Raw genomic sequence first — 15,060 nt, 5'->3', positions numbered from 1 at the left:
CGCTGGTTAATGCACGCTCTGCCACCGTCACACTGGCTGGGCGAGCCGGGGCGCCACGGAACCCCCTAGTGAAACCCCAAGGAGGGAAGTTACTACAGTGAAAAGCTGGCCAAACACCTTCTCGGGAATAAAGAAAATATAATACAATATAGAAAATGTAGCCAAAAATATGATAAATAAAAGAGTAACTCTTTAAACTTCCTCATCAGCAGAACCCTACTTGCTGCCCCCCAGCGGGCGCGTGGCCGAGTCCCTGCGGCTGCGATTAATGCGGCATGGGGTTTTCTCGGATGGCTCAGGAGGCTGAGCGGATAATCCTCGGGCCCGGGGTGGGGGCAGCGGATCTGATTAAATCAAACATCCCAACGGAGGAGGACAGCTGATGCTTGGCCCGCTGGCACCGCGGGCCGTGGCCGCCTGGGAGCTGCCGTTCCCCCGCAGCCGGGAGCATCAAGCGCCGGAACAACCGCGCATGCGCACTGAGGGTTCAGATTGTTTCGAAACCCCAGAGTGGGCATACGCAGCCTCCAGCTATTTCATTCAATGGTGCATACCGCAATACGAGGTGCATAAACAGTGCATTGGGGGTGCAATGGGATGGCGCAAGTGTGCAGGGGGTCAAACTAGGATTGGGGACAGTAAAAACCTTGTAGCTGTATGTGCGGCCTTGTACCCCTCGCGGCTTCCTTGTAGTTCTCTGTGCCTCCACAGGGCTCCCTGTGAACTATTATTGGTCACACTGCCGCCCTGTGCTCATGCCCATCTTGAGTTTAATTGTAGCACCAGGGTCGTAACGCAGGCCCCTGAGGCGCGGGACAGTGGGGGATACATTCAGGTGGCCACTGTTCGGTCCAAGACCACTGAATATCTGTGAGATACGGGCTTCTCGTGACTCACTCTGTTTCCTTTTGGCTCTCCCTGCTTCCTTGTGTTTTCTCATTCACTCTGTTTCCTTGTAGCTCTCCGTGCCTCCTTGTGTCTTCTCATTCACACTGCCTCCTTGTAGCTCCCCGTGCCTCCTTGTGTCTTCTCATTCACTCTGTTTCCTTGTAGCTCCCCGTGCCTCCTTGTGTCTTCTCATTCACTCTGTTTCCTTGTAGCTCTCCGTGCCTCCTTGTGTCTTCTCATTCACACTGCCTCCTTGTAGCTCCCCGTGCCTCCTTGTGTCTTCTCATTCACTCTGTTTCCTTGTGGCTCCCCGTGCTTCCTTTACCTCCTTGTGTCGTCTCACTCACTCTGTTTCATGGCTTCCTGTGCTTCCTTGTGCCTCCTCCTTGTGTCTTCTCATGGCTCACTCTGTTTCCTCGTGGCTCTCCGTGCTTCCTTGTGTGTTCTCACTCACTCTGTTTTCTTGTGGCTCTCCGTGCTTCCTTCTGCATCCTTGTGTCTTCTCCTGGCTCACTCTGTTTCTTTATGCATCTGTGTAAGGGACTTATGTTCTGTGCCTTTATATTGAATGTGTTAACTCCTTCCGGCTGCCTCTGTCTCCCTGGGGTTGTCACTCCCTGTGGTTCTCTGTACCCCCTTAAGGCTCTGTGCCTCCTGACCGCGTTCTCTACCTCCTTGTGGTTTTCTGTGGCCCTTGGAGTCCTGAGTTTTCTTATGGCTCTTGAAACCTTTGTGAGGCTCTTGATGTTCCATTCCTCCCTGTGGCCTTTGTTCATCCTTTTGACTCTCTGTGCCTCCTTACAGCTCTCTGTGCCTCTTCGTGGCTCTGTGTAACTCACTGAGGCTCTTTGTGCCCCTCTGCGTTTTGTGTCTTCATAATTCCACAATGTTCTATGCCTCCTTGGACCAATATGCCTTTTTGTGTCCTTCTGTGTCCCATCTTGGCTCTCTGTGCCTTCTTACAGCTTTTTGGACCTCATTGTGGTTGTCTGTAACTCATTGCGGCTCTTTGTGCCCTTGGAGTTTCTGTGCCTTCTTATGGGTCATAATTAGGGCTCCCGGTTTTAAGGTATTTTTTTTTTAACATTTCCATCTGTATTTATCCACATTTATTTTTTGGGCATCTTATTGGTATTTATCCACATTTATTTTGTGTTTTGAAGATAAATGGAGCTGTGAAACGGTATATTTCCACGTTTATTTAACTATTGTGCATGCACTCAAACCATGGATGCCTGTCATGAAGCAGTCACGCAAAACAAAACACTACACTCCCAGGTACACATTAGCGTTATAATAAAAACATATGTTAGCATATGCCGGTATTTAAGGAAATATCATCCTGTGTTTTAACCCTCCATGCTGTCCCTCTGCTCAGCTGTTGTCTGGATTTCATGAAAGACAGCATGGAAAGTCTCTCACAAGAAGCACCATTTTCAGTATTTTTCTGCTTTTAAAAATAAATAGACAGGAAACACATTTTTTTCTATTTGTATTTATCTGTAAAAATCAGTAAAAATGGAAATGCGGAAGTCTTAGTCATAATACCTCTGTGTGGCCTCTGTACCTCCTTTTGCCCATATGCCTCTTTGCGGCCTTCTGTACCTCGTTTTGGCTGTCTGTGCCTTCTTATGACTGTCTTTGCTTCCTTGTGGCTCGGTGTAACCAGGGCCGGACTGGCCGTAGCGGGCACCAGGCAATCCCCCGGTGGGCCGCACTGGTGGGGCCGGTTTTGGGCCCCTGGGGGCCGTTTTTGTTACAGGGCCGTTTTTGCAGCATAGCAAACAGGCCCTGGCAAAAAGCAGAGCCAAGCACTTTGCCAGGGCCTGTTTTGGTTCCCAGTCCGGCCCTGGGTGTAACTCATTGTGGCTGTCTGTGCTCCTTGAAGTTCTCTGCCTACCTAGGGGTCCTTATGCCTTCTCGCTGCTCTCTGTACCTCCTTGATGCTTAGTGCATCTCTGATCCTCCTCTTCGCTCGCTGTACCTCCTTGAGGATCTGTGTCTTGTTGTGGCTCTGTACTCCATTCTATCTCTGTGTACCCTCTTAAAGCTCTTTATCGGCCTCTTTGGGGTATTGTGCCTCCTTCCAGTTCTACATGCTTTCGTAGACTCCCTTGTACCTCTTTGTGTCTTTTTGTTACATCCTCTAGCTCTCTCTGCCTCACACAAACGGCCCCCAGAGCCTCCTTTCGCTTTGTCTAATTTAGCCTCTTTGCGGGATGTTTCTGCCTCATTATGTCACATTTTGCTAAAATGTGTAATCTTTCTACCTCATTAATGATGTGCCTCGTTGTGGAATCCGCCGTAATAATGAGTTGTTCCCTAGAATGGCTTCTAAGTCGGTTTAGCCTTTTTTCATCCATTCGCCCCTCCTTGTTTCTAAAGTTTGGACCCTGTTTCTTGACTCTTTCTCACTCTGCTGTTCCCAAATGTCCTTTTCGCTGGCCTAACAGTTTTATTCTATTCTCTCTTCTTCTTATCTCGGCTCTTTCCCCTAAATGTTGCCTCTTTCCTGCTCCCTCCTGTGCCCACCAGACTGTCTCATTATTTCACCTCACTGTTCCCTCCTTCTGGCCCTCTTTACATCACCCCTCATTATAATATCATACTTCCCAAGTGCCCTTCCCACCACCAACTTGATTTTTCAGCGTACATCCCTTTTTGGAGCACTACGTATTGGGATTAGGCACATGCATTCAAGGAGTAGGGCATCAAAGCGCTTTCTTCTCTTTGGCACCCTTATGCCACTTTGCCTTTTCCTTCTGATTCAGCCTTTCCGTTCTACCTCCTGATGATGTGTCCGCCTCCGTTCTTTTTTTGTATTTTGCAGTTTTATATAGCACAAACTCGACCCAAAGGTATTAGAGCGCTTTACATGAGCACCAGTTATATTACACAAGGACACATTCATTCTTTCATAGGCAGGGGGAAGATTAAGTGATTTGCCCAGAATCACAGGATGTTCAGCCAACGACGCCGAGACTCGAATCTGGTTCCCCAGCTCCAAAGTCGGCAGTCCTGGCCGTTACGCCACCTCCTTCCTTTTCTGGCCTCTTGTTCCCCTTTCTACGACAGCTGCCTCTTCGATGCCCTGCATGCCTCTCTGAGAACCTGCTTCCCCCGCCGACGCCTCCTTTTCCTCACTGGTGTCCTTGTATCCGCCTCTTCCCCCGCCAGCATGTTCTCTCCCCTCCCTCTCTCTCTCCAGGCCTCTCTTGTCTCCAGACCTCACCTAAATCCTTAATGACTCTCGTCCATCCCCTATGGACACTGTCATCTTTCTCCCACTCCCTGTCTGCTCGCCCTCTCTGCCAGGCTCTCTCCCTCTGCCCCCTCTACCCTCCCGCGTCCTCAATGCTTTTCACGCTCGGCTGAGCCCTTTTACTCCCGCAGCGAGCTTTAGTTTTACACCCAGCTGTACATACTGAGTGCATCAGTGGCTGCCTATAAACACTGCAAATCCCCAGGTTTCACCACCACCTCACCGCGGCTGTCCAGTTCACAATCAATCACCATCATATCTCACCAGGGCTTTACATTGCATGTATGTTATGTTATTGCTATTTGTAGAGCGCACTGTTACCCGTGGGTGTCCTGGCGCTGTAGAGTCCTTTTGGGGCCTGAGAGGAGAGGAAAGTATGTCGATATTTAGGTGGAGAAAAATCAAGTTTTTAAGGCTTTTCTGAAAGAGAAGTGATTTGTCATGGACGGCAGGCCGTTCCATGCTTTAGCTGCACGTGCAACAAAGCTTCTGCCTCCCCAACTGGCTTTGCGCACTTTGGGTACTAATATTAGTTTTGCTTCTGATGACCGCAGCACTCTTTTTGGTAAATACCATTGACATTTATTTTTCAAAAAATCTGAGCCAGTTCCCTGTAGTGCTTTGTGAACAAGGCACAGAGCCTTGAACTGAATCCTCTTTCTAATGGGCAGCCAGTGGAGTTTTTTGATCTGGGCTGAAATTGAGGCAAATGTTGATGTACCGGTGAGCAGTCTAGCAGCTGCATTTTGAAGAAGTTGTAGTTTGTGCAGGAGGCCCTCTTGTAGGGAAAGATATAGCCCATTGCAGTAGTCTAGCCTTGACAAGGCCAGTGAAGTAACTACTGTTTGAATGCTGTCTTTGGGCAAGAAGGGTATTATTTTCCTGCATACCCTGAGCGTGTAGGCGGTAGAGGATATCACTATGTTCACCTGGTCTTTAAAGTTAAGTTTATTGTCAATCCACACCCCCAGGTTTTTTGCTTTATTCCTCAGGGCGGGGAGGGTACCCAGAGAAACCGGCGTCCAAAAATTGGGGTCATTTCCAAATACTACCACTTCCGTTTTTCCGGAATTTAACTTAAGACAGTTCCGAGCCATCCAGTCCCCTACCGCTGACATGCACTCATTAAGACGTTAATAAGAGAGGCCAGTGAAGAGACATAAATATTGAAGAGCGTCGGGCTCAAAGAGGAGCCCTGAGGCACTCCACATGGCAGGGAAAAAGGTCTGGAGGAAAATTCACCCATGGCGACTGTTTGGGTTCTGTCAGAGAGAAAGGATTCCAGCAGTTTCCAGGCGGTGCCCTGAACTCCAACCTCCTTCATACAGTCCATCAATAGTGAGTGATGGACCGTATCGAAGGCCGCCGAGAGATCCAGCATGATCGTCACTGCTTTGCCGCCTTTATCGATTATGGTTCTAATCTCCTCTGTTGATTTAATGAGGGCTGACTCGGTGCTGTGACCAGCTCTGAAACCATGTTGCGATGGATCCAGTACCTGTGAATCAAGCAGGAACGCGCTCAATTGTATGTTCATGATTTTTTCAGCAACTTTCGCTGGAAGAGGAAGCCTCAATATGGGTCTAAAGTGGTTAGGGTATTTGGGATCCAGCAAGGCTTTCTTAAGTAGGGGCAGTATAGGAGCACTTTTCCAGTTTATGGGAAAATATCCCTGAGAGAACATCGAATTAATGAGGAAAGTCAGTGCCGCCGCTATTGGTTCAGGCGCTAATTTCAACAGAGAGACGGGGCAGGGGTCATTAGGTGAACCAGATTTTGTTGTCATGCTGAGGTTTAAGATTTCTAAGATTGTAACTTGGGAGAAGTTGTCAAAAGATTCCCTGTTAGTTTCCAGTTGTTTGTTGTCAATCTGGATGGAGAAAGAATTGTCTGCGGTCTTGGAGAAGGTGGAGAAGATAGACTCTACTTTGCCCAGAAAAAATTGTGCAATGTTATCACATAACTCCTGATTGGCGAAAATAGTAGGAGTGGTAGGAAGTGCAAGTGATGTGACTGTTTGGAATAGTTCTTTGGGCGAGTTTTTTTGCAAGATTTATTCGTTTGGAAAAGAACTCTTGTTTTGTTGTGAATAGTAACTGTTTATATGGAGTTAGACTAAATTTGTAGTTCTTTCTATCATTCTCATTTTAGTTCTTCCTCCAGATTCTTTCAAAATGTTTGCAACTCCGTTTAAGGTCTCTGAGCTCTTGGGAGTACCATGGGGAAGATGGTCTTGCCCTATTGGGGTAAAGGAGTTTTTTTGGGGGCAAGCTTGTCTCCAGCAACTTCTAGCCATTTTGTATAAGCTAGTGTCGCCTCATCCAGGTTCGTAGGGAGGGAGGGGACAGTTGCAAGAAGTGACTCTTGCAATTCCTCCGCATTCATTTTATTCCATGCTCTACTGATCTGGTGCTTTTTCCCAGGTCTCCATGAGTGACGACTGGGCGATACGGTTTCAAAAAGTACAACCCTATGGTCTGACCAGATGACTGGAAGGGTGCTAGTAAGATGTACAGCAGTCAAATCCCATATGGGCTTTCCTTTTCAACATCATTCCTAACCAGACCTCAGTAGGCCTTGCATTTTCATTAGCATTCATCTTCACAGCTCACCAGAGCTTCCCAGTTCACAATCAGTCATCACCACATCTCACCAAGGTTTTCCAGTTCACAATCAATAATCATCATATCTCACCAGGTTTTCCATTGCACAAGCAATCACCATCACCTCACCGTGGCTCTCCTTTTCACTATTCCCTCACCATGCCTTTTCAGGTCACAATCAATCATCATTACATCTCACCAGCGCTTTCTTTCCACCAAGGGCTCTCCTTTCACCATCATTCCTAGTCTGACCTCACTAGGCTTTGTCTTTTCACCATCATTCATCATCACACCTCTCCAGGGCTTTCTAGTCCACAATCGATCATTTCCACATCTCACCAGGGCTTTCCAGTTCACAATCAATCATCGCAACATCTCACCAGAGTTTTCTGGTTCACAATCAGTCATCACCACATCCCAGCAGGCTTTCCATTTCGCGTCCATCAGTCAAACCCCAAAAGGCCTTTCATTTTCACCATTATTCCTAATCTGACCTCACCAGGCCTTGCCTTTTCTTCATCATCGCAACCCACCAGTGCTTTACATTTCACTATAGGCCACAGTCACACCTCACCAGCAGTCACGTAACAATAGCTCCTGCAGCCCCCGTGGTGTGGGGGAAGGGGGGCCAGGCCCCAGGTGACCCTCTTCCGGACTGTTGACAGGCCCCTGACCTGATCGTTCCCTACTGTGTCTGGAGCATGGGGGCCCCTTCCACGTAGTTTGCAGGGGGGCCTCCTCATGTTTCATTACACCACTGCTCACCAGGGCTTTCAATTTCACCATGAGCCACACCTCACCAGGGCTTTCAATTTCACCATGAGCCACACCTCACCAGGGCTTTCAATCTTAGCAACTTCCATCATCACTCATCACCAGGGCGTTCAATTTCATAATTATTCACATTTGCACCTCACCACTTTAACACACACTGGAAATACCAGATCCCACCACTGTACCAACACTCAGTGGTGGCCCATGCAGGTATGCGCAATGGGGCTGGGTGAAAGTGACAAACGACGGGATAAGGAATGTACAATAAAAAAATAAAACCACTTACCTTGAACTCGCGGTATCGCAAGGTAAGTAGTTTTATTTTTTTATTTTACATTCCCTATCCCATTGTTTGTCACTTTCACCCGCCTCACCGCGCTTACCTGCACGGGCCGCTACTGCTAACACCCACACCACTGAATGTCTACCTAACCACCATAACACCAGCAACCAGCATTCCATTACCACCCCATAACACTTTAAAACTTTGCAATCTCTACCATACAGGTATGCACAACCACCTTCGATTCGCCCCCCACACACGCTTTGCAATGGTTATTTTGTTGGTCTAAAGTCCTGGAAAGTCTCAGTGTCCTGGACTGGAAGGCAGGGCATGTCAGCGACAGGTCGTGTAGGGACGCAGCACTCATAGCAGCTGGGACACTGATCCATCCTTATCAATAATTCACATTTATCCTGTTCTTCAAGCCGACCACCTGTGTTCATTTAAAATACAGGACAGGTAACAAACACGTGGGTCGACAACCTTGACAACAATAGACACATTTGTCTTGGCCTAGGGACTGAACTATCCAAAGACAGTGGCCACAATCCTATTACATAAATGTTTTTCCATAGTGTCCTTCCACATTCACCAGGTCTGTGGTGCTTAATTTGTAAAAGAATAAGTGCTGGGTCCCAAAGTTTAGCTCATAAGCCTGCATCCGACATTGTTGTATGTCAGGGTGCCGAATACCAGGTTGCGTAGTCTTGATTCCACCTCATGCCTCTCAAATTCACCACTAGCCCCTTTTTTCACTTTTGCACGTTGCTGTTTTCTCCCTTTGACTCGTTTTTCCCAGTCTTTGTCTTCCTTCTTCTTTCCCCTTTGTGTGTATTCCCATTCTATCTCTGGATCAGATTCTAATGAGGAAACATAAGTGTCGGTCCCCAACAATAAGTGCTGGTGGGCCCTGCATGCAACCACCGTCTCAAATTAAGCCCCAAGATGGTGAGGTAGGGAGAAGGGGGTTCTGATATGGGCATCGGAAAAGGGAGATGACATGTAAGGGCCATCCATGGCTGGAATGGGGACAGAAGTAGCTTGTTAAACTGTAAAGGGGTGGGGGGGGTAGAATGAAGCATCTGGTTTGAGAGTTGATAGAGGGTGAAGAGATGTGGGTCCAGTTATAGGGCATGAGCAGTAGAAGGTGTAGGGCCACCAGATTACCCCAAATCACATGGACACAGCCCTTCATGACCTAGAATTTTCTTGCAAGTTTGTCTTCAGGCGTCATTATCCAATGGGTTGCAGTGAATTAGCTAAAGTCTACAAGTCCCAGAATGCAGTGGTCTGTTGAATGAAAGCCTGAGATTGGAAGCAAGATGGAAGGGGTCATAGCACGTGTGCATGGCTGTGAAGACTAAAAGAAGGACAAATTCTGCCCGTTAGAGAGATTTTGAGACTGTGGTAAATTGATGAGGGCTGGTCTTGGCAAGTAGTGTTTGTGGGACTTGCAGGTGGGGATGCGGAGCTCCCATGGTCCCCAGCTCCATTCTGGAGCAGCTCTTCCGGTCCAGGTTTTTTCTATGCATACTGGGACTAAGATTCCTGTTAACTGCATAACACAATCAGGGCTGCAAAATAACATACAATACCAGATGAACTGCTCACACAAGGACCATGGAAACCTCTGAGCTCTAGTGTGAACCGAGAGGCAATGTGAGGTAAGACAGCCTCCTTTTTGTGATGTTTAGGAGGGGGCCTGGTATGGGAGCACAGATGGGGAGTTCAGAGTTGGGCAGGAGGTGTGCATGCCTGTGGATAGTCAGTATTCACTTTTTCAGGCTCTTCCCTCTCAGAAGTGGATTCGAGTTATTTTTAATGCCTGGCCCCCACTGCGCGCCTGCCGCATTGATCCGGCGGCCCGCCCTCTCACGTCCAGTGACCTGCCCGTGCCGGAGCCCCGCCGTGCGTCACCCGCCAGCTGTTCTTCCCAGGGCAGGCCCCTCTGCCTGGCTCGACGGTGCAGCATCCGCTCAAGGGCGCGCGGCCCCCCACGCGCGCGCAGGAAGTCGATTGTTTTCCCGGTGACGTTCTTCTCCGCGTGCCAGCCGCGCCGTGGGCGTGCGTGCGTGCGTCACCAGGTAGGGTCCCCTGGGTCACCTGTTGCTGGGAGAGGCACTGTTTGCATCAGATGTTTTGTTTACATCCTTTGCGTGCACTGGGTGGGGGCGGCTGGTTTGTTTTTTGTTGGCGCTGTTACTGCATGCATTCCGTTACTGTACTTTGTGCTGTAGCCAGATCTCCCAGAGAAGAGTGCTCCTAAGTTTCCAAGTTACACCTAGAAGTTGCTCAGCCACTTCAGTAGAGCTCTCACTTTTCCAAGATCCATGCGTGGGTAGCGGATAGAGTCCAGGTTTTTACTTTGCAGTCTGGGTCTTGTAGTCCCATGTAACCAGTAGAAAATAAGAACTACAGGAACCAGAATGGTAAACAAAAATGGCCTGGATCAGCTATTCACAAATGGACATGGGAAACTTGTGAGCTCTGGCATCCATGAACAGGGTTGGATTGGGATTAAAAATCGGCCCGGGCACGCAAAAAATAAATCGGCCCACATTTGCATAATTAGGGTGACCATCTGGCATGGATGCAAATTCAGGACAGTGAGTGTAAAAATTCAGGACAAAGGGTCAAAATTCAGGAGAGAAATTCAGGACAGGTCAAAATTCAGGACAAAAGGTAAGTTTTACAGACACATCAGAGGAGGTTGCGCAATAGTATTTAAGTCAGTAAATAGACAACCACTTAAGTACAAGTGAAAATAAGTTTACATTAGGTTGAGACAATTGTGCACTTCATGGTTTTTCAGTATGCGCGCAGCTTTAAGCAAATGTGCAGGTCTTTTTGTGGTAACAAAACCGCCGCCCCTTCCCCACCTTTACAGCTCCCACAGAAAACGCCCGATGCACGGTCCGGCCAGTGTGGCCTTGCTACCCTCCTCCAATGGCTCCCCTCATCTTCACATAGAGCCTCTCTCATGTGTATTTAATTTCTTCCATAGTGCTACTCATACCAAGTATGTAGGGCAGAGTGTCGGAGTGCGTTACAACACACACATATTATATAGAGACAATCCCTCATATAAATGTGAAAGTCAATGTATAGGAAATGTTGCTTAAGATAATAGGGCTTACAATGTGTAATCATACTTCATCCATCATTCAGTCTATCACCACTCATTCTGTCTGTCCTTCCATCTGTGTGCCCATCCATGTCCATATTCAACCATATACAAACCTATCCATCACGTATCCTTCCATCCATCATTTCACTCATCCATCCCTCCATCCACCCTTTTACTCATCCATCCATTATCCATCCATCCACCCTTTCACCCTATCCATCCGTACACTCATCCATCCAGACATTTACCTACCCAGCCATCCTTTCACTTACTCATTGATCCACCCAGTCACTCATCCTTCCACCCATTCACCCGTTCGGTCATCCATTCACCCATCCTCCCTTTCTCTCTCTATTCCCCTTTCACTTAGCCATCCATCGTTCCATCCACGCACTCATCCATCTACTCATCCACTCATGAATCCATCCATTGAACCTAGCACTCATCTGTCCTTTCACTCATCCATCCACCCTTTCTCTCATCCATCCACCCTTTCTCTCATCCATCCACCCTTTCACTCCTTCACTAGTCTATCCATCCTTTTGTCCATCTACCCGCCTCTTTACTCACTCATCCAGCCTTACATCCACCCTTTCACTCATCTGTCCATCTAGTCACCCTTTCACTTATCAATTCATCAATCCACCTTTTCACTTATCAATTCATCAATCCATCCATCATTTCACTCATCCAGCCATTCACTCACCCATCATCCACCCTCTCACTCATCCATCCATCCAACATTTTACTCATCTATCCAGCCATCCATCCATCCATCCACCCATCCCTTCACTTACTTACTCACTCACCTTTTCACATTAATTGTGAGCTGAGGCTTTGTCTGCAGAGTTGCAGACAGAAGAGACCCATCAAGAACTCTACCCTCGGTATAGTTCCTAAAGTAAGGGGTGGGGTGGGGCAGGGTTCACTATGCCCCTGCACATAGGCAATCTGAAAAAGTGGAAGGCATGAGTCATGCATGATGCACAGTCCCTGGACGTGAGGCGACTGTGACATGGTGTTGTTTCCAGAGCTTTAAGTGGGATGATAAAACTAGGGGCGTCTCTCCAAAATTGTGTTTTATGTAATTAAGGGCGTGTATAAAAACACCTAAGCTAAAAATCTGTGCTTAGTATAATGTGCCGCCCGACTGGTATTTTTGTTGCTTCTGTCATTGCATCCAGATATATAATACAAGAAGTAACGTTACACCTAGAACATGTAACGTTACACCTACAACAAGCCAGAACTATTGGCTTTGTCAATGGTTGTTAGTTGCATAAAATAAAAAAGCAGCAACCTTGGCTTCCTTGAATATAATATTGAAAATGCGTCAGTTCTAAAATGATGAGACTCTGAAAGAACTATAAACCTTTCCTTTGAACTTCTTTCCCCGCCTCCCTACGATTAACTCGATTCTCGTGTAGCAGCAGATTGGGCGTTTTTGCACTTCCATGGGACAGACTGCGCTGCCCTAGACCAAGGCTGAAGGAGGCCACCACATGCTGTGCCAGGCCAGACTGCCCCATTGTCATTCTGTATGTGGCAATCAGCCCTACACAGAATGACAATGGGCAGGTGGGGCTGCTCTTGTGATCAGAAAAGTGTGAGGCGGCCCCATCAGGGGGCTGAGGCCTTTCGCAGGGGAACAGCTCTGTTCCCTGAAAGGCCCAAAATTACGGACAAAAGGCGTCCGTAAACGGAATCCTCACGGACAAGGGATGTGAGGTCCAATTTACGGTCGGTCTGTGAAATTTACGGACGGTTGGTCACCCTATGCATAATGCCTTTCCTCAAATCACTGCTTCAGCGTAATTTTATATAAAAAAAAGGGCGGGGGGGTGTTAAAAAATACATGCATTAGTTTACACTGGTGAAACCCTCAGTATGCCTACATTAATGGGAGGCCCAGCGAGAGAAAGGGAGTGACACCTCTGCCTGTTGCTAAACGGAAGGTAATGAGCGCACATCTCCCTCTAGAAAGGCCACTCAGGCACCCACTGGGCCGCTGGCGGTATGCGAACAACAGAGACACCGCCCAAATCGGCCCCCCAGGCTGCTAAAAAAAGCAGCCCACAGATGGAACTCGGACCCCGGCCCCTCGGGCAGTGCCCGAGTGCCCCTGTTCCCAATCTGACACTGTCCATGAACATAGTATTTACACTGCTCACAAGCTTCATAGGTCCATGTGTGAGTAGCCCGTCCAGTTTAAAATGTTCTGTGTATTTTGGGATTTGTAGTCCTTTTTGTCCCATTATAAAATTAGTATTGACAATCCCACAATGCAAAAAAGTGGACTGAATCAGCTAGTCTGTCATCCTTGGAAACTTGAAGGATGAGATTCACTTTTTTTTGTAAAATTGGGCTTCTAGTGAGCTGTTTAAAATATAAAATCAGGATTGCAGATCCTAGAATCCCCAAAAGCTTGACCTGAATGTACTACTCACGCACAGAAATGGGGAAATGTGCAAGCTCTGCCCTCCTCAACCATAGTAATTACATTACACTCAAGCTTATGGCGACAGCGGCGCGGAAGCGAGCGGGCGCACCATAGGCAAGCCCTTCCGCGCTCAAGCGTGACCAGGAACCCTGCCTGTCCCACCTCAGACCACCATAGACGAACTAGCTATAATGCAAGAGAACTGATGCGGATTAGGCCGATTCTGACTCCTCAGTGTGCACACACCTTTATGCCTGAAAACATTATAGGTAAAAAGGTGGTCTGTCACCACTGTAATGCTACCATAGGTAAGGATATTTCTAGTAAAAGTACAAAACGAGGTAGACCAGGAGAGAAGGTACAATGGAAAATGGGGCTAATAAATAGCAGATCTCTCCCAGGACATAACAATAGAGGTTAGGCTACTAATCGAGGAAGAACTCCTTGACGTGCTATTTGTAACGGAGACTTTGCTAAAAGATAGTTCAACACCGGACATAGTTATGTCCCTTCCCCTGGGCTATGTTATTAGCAGACAGGATAGGGAGGGGAAAGGTTGGAGGTGGAGTGGTAATTATTCTCAAAGGAGAATTCAGCTGCTCCATTTCACCCCTGACGATAACCAACTGCGACATAGCACAATTCAGAATTGCACTCTCCGCCACCTGCACATTTTCAGGGATTCTCATCTATAGGCCACCAGGTCCATGTAGCACATTTATAGAGGTTTTCCCTGACCTCTTAGCCAGCAATATTTTTAGTAAATGATGCGTGACGGTGCTCAGTGACCTTAATATTCACTTAGATGAACATAACAACCCATCTACCAAAAGACTCTTACAAGATGTGAAAGCTATGCAACTTGTTCAACGTGTGGGATCCGCCACACATGAAAAAGGGCATTCCCTTGATCCTATCTTCTCCAATGACCCTAAAATCGAGGTGTATACACCTATCCCAGTTCCATAGTCAGGCCACTGCCTCATCCCATTCTCATTGATAAAAACACATATACAAACGACGTCCAATAGCAGCGTGAATTCAGGCAGGAAATGGTCAAGACTCAAATTGGACAGCATGGTCAATTCCCTAGAATCTGCCATCCCCGTCCTAACAGGAAATCCAGATGAGGCCGATATGATTTGGTCAGAGTGGATCAACCAAGTGGCTGACCAATGTCTTCTGAAAGCTAGACCAAGAGCACATCGGACTTAAAAAAAACGGCATGGTTCAATAATCATTTAGCCTCCTTGAAGAACACATGCTAGAAAATTGAAAGAAATTGGAGGAAAACTTATACCCCGACCTCAAGTTCCAGTAATAGAAGGCCATTAGACACTATCATAATGAAATAACTAGCACAGGCCAAGTATTTAAAGGAGAAAATTAACTTGGCGTCAAACTCTCCCAGCGAACTTTTCAAGATCGTGAAATCTGTCAAGGTGTCGCCCAGCACCAATCCTCAAAGGAGAGATGTAATGAGCTCGCTACCTTCTTTAATAAGAAGGTGGAGAACATCTACAACTCTCTGCAAGAGAACAATAACCTAGGCAGGTTAGATCATTCTCTAGGAGTAGACCACATGGGGCAGGTAATAGTGCCAATTTTAGACCACTTTACTGCCTTGAGTAAGGAAACCATCAGCCTGCTCTTGCGGAATATCAAATCGGGCTCCCCACTAGA

The 15,060-nt window shown here is 47.4% G+C and overlaps 1 protein-coding gene across 3 annotated transcripts in view; it reads left to right on the top strand.

The window, feature by feature from the left end:
• Nucleotides 1–15,060, top strand: part of LINGO3 (leucine rich repeat and Ig domain containing 3) — a 148,401-nt gene that overhangs the window by 51,704 nt on the left and 81,637 nt on the right. The window contains exon 1 of one of the 3 annotated variants that reach the window (XM_085637572.1): nucleotides 9,353–9,474. The exons of 1 other annotated variant lie outside the window; for it this stretch is intronic. The gene's annotated coding sequence lies outside the window, so the exon portion shown is untranslated. Of the gene's footprint in view, nucleotides 1–9,352; nucleotides 9,475–9,745; nucleotides 9,895–15,060 lie in introns of those variants that run through there. One more of the 3 variants, XM_085637571.1, reaches the window with a different exon arrangement.

Source organism: Triturus cristatus, chromosome 12 (assembly GCF_964204655.1).
Source record: "Triturus cristatus chromosome 12, aTriCri1.1, whole genome shotgun sequence".
NCBI lineage: Eukaryota > Metazoa > Chordata > Amphibia > Caudata > Salamandridae > Triturus > Triturus cristatus.
The sequence above is the reverse complement of the archived record's forward strand: the minus strand, read 5'-3'. Positions and strand labels throughout refer to the sequence as shown.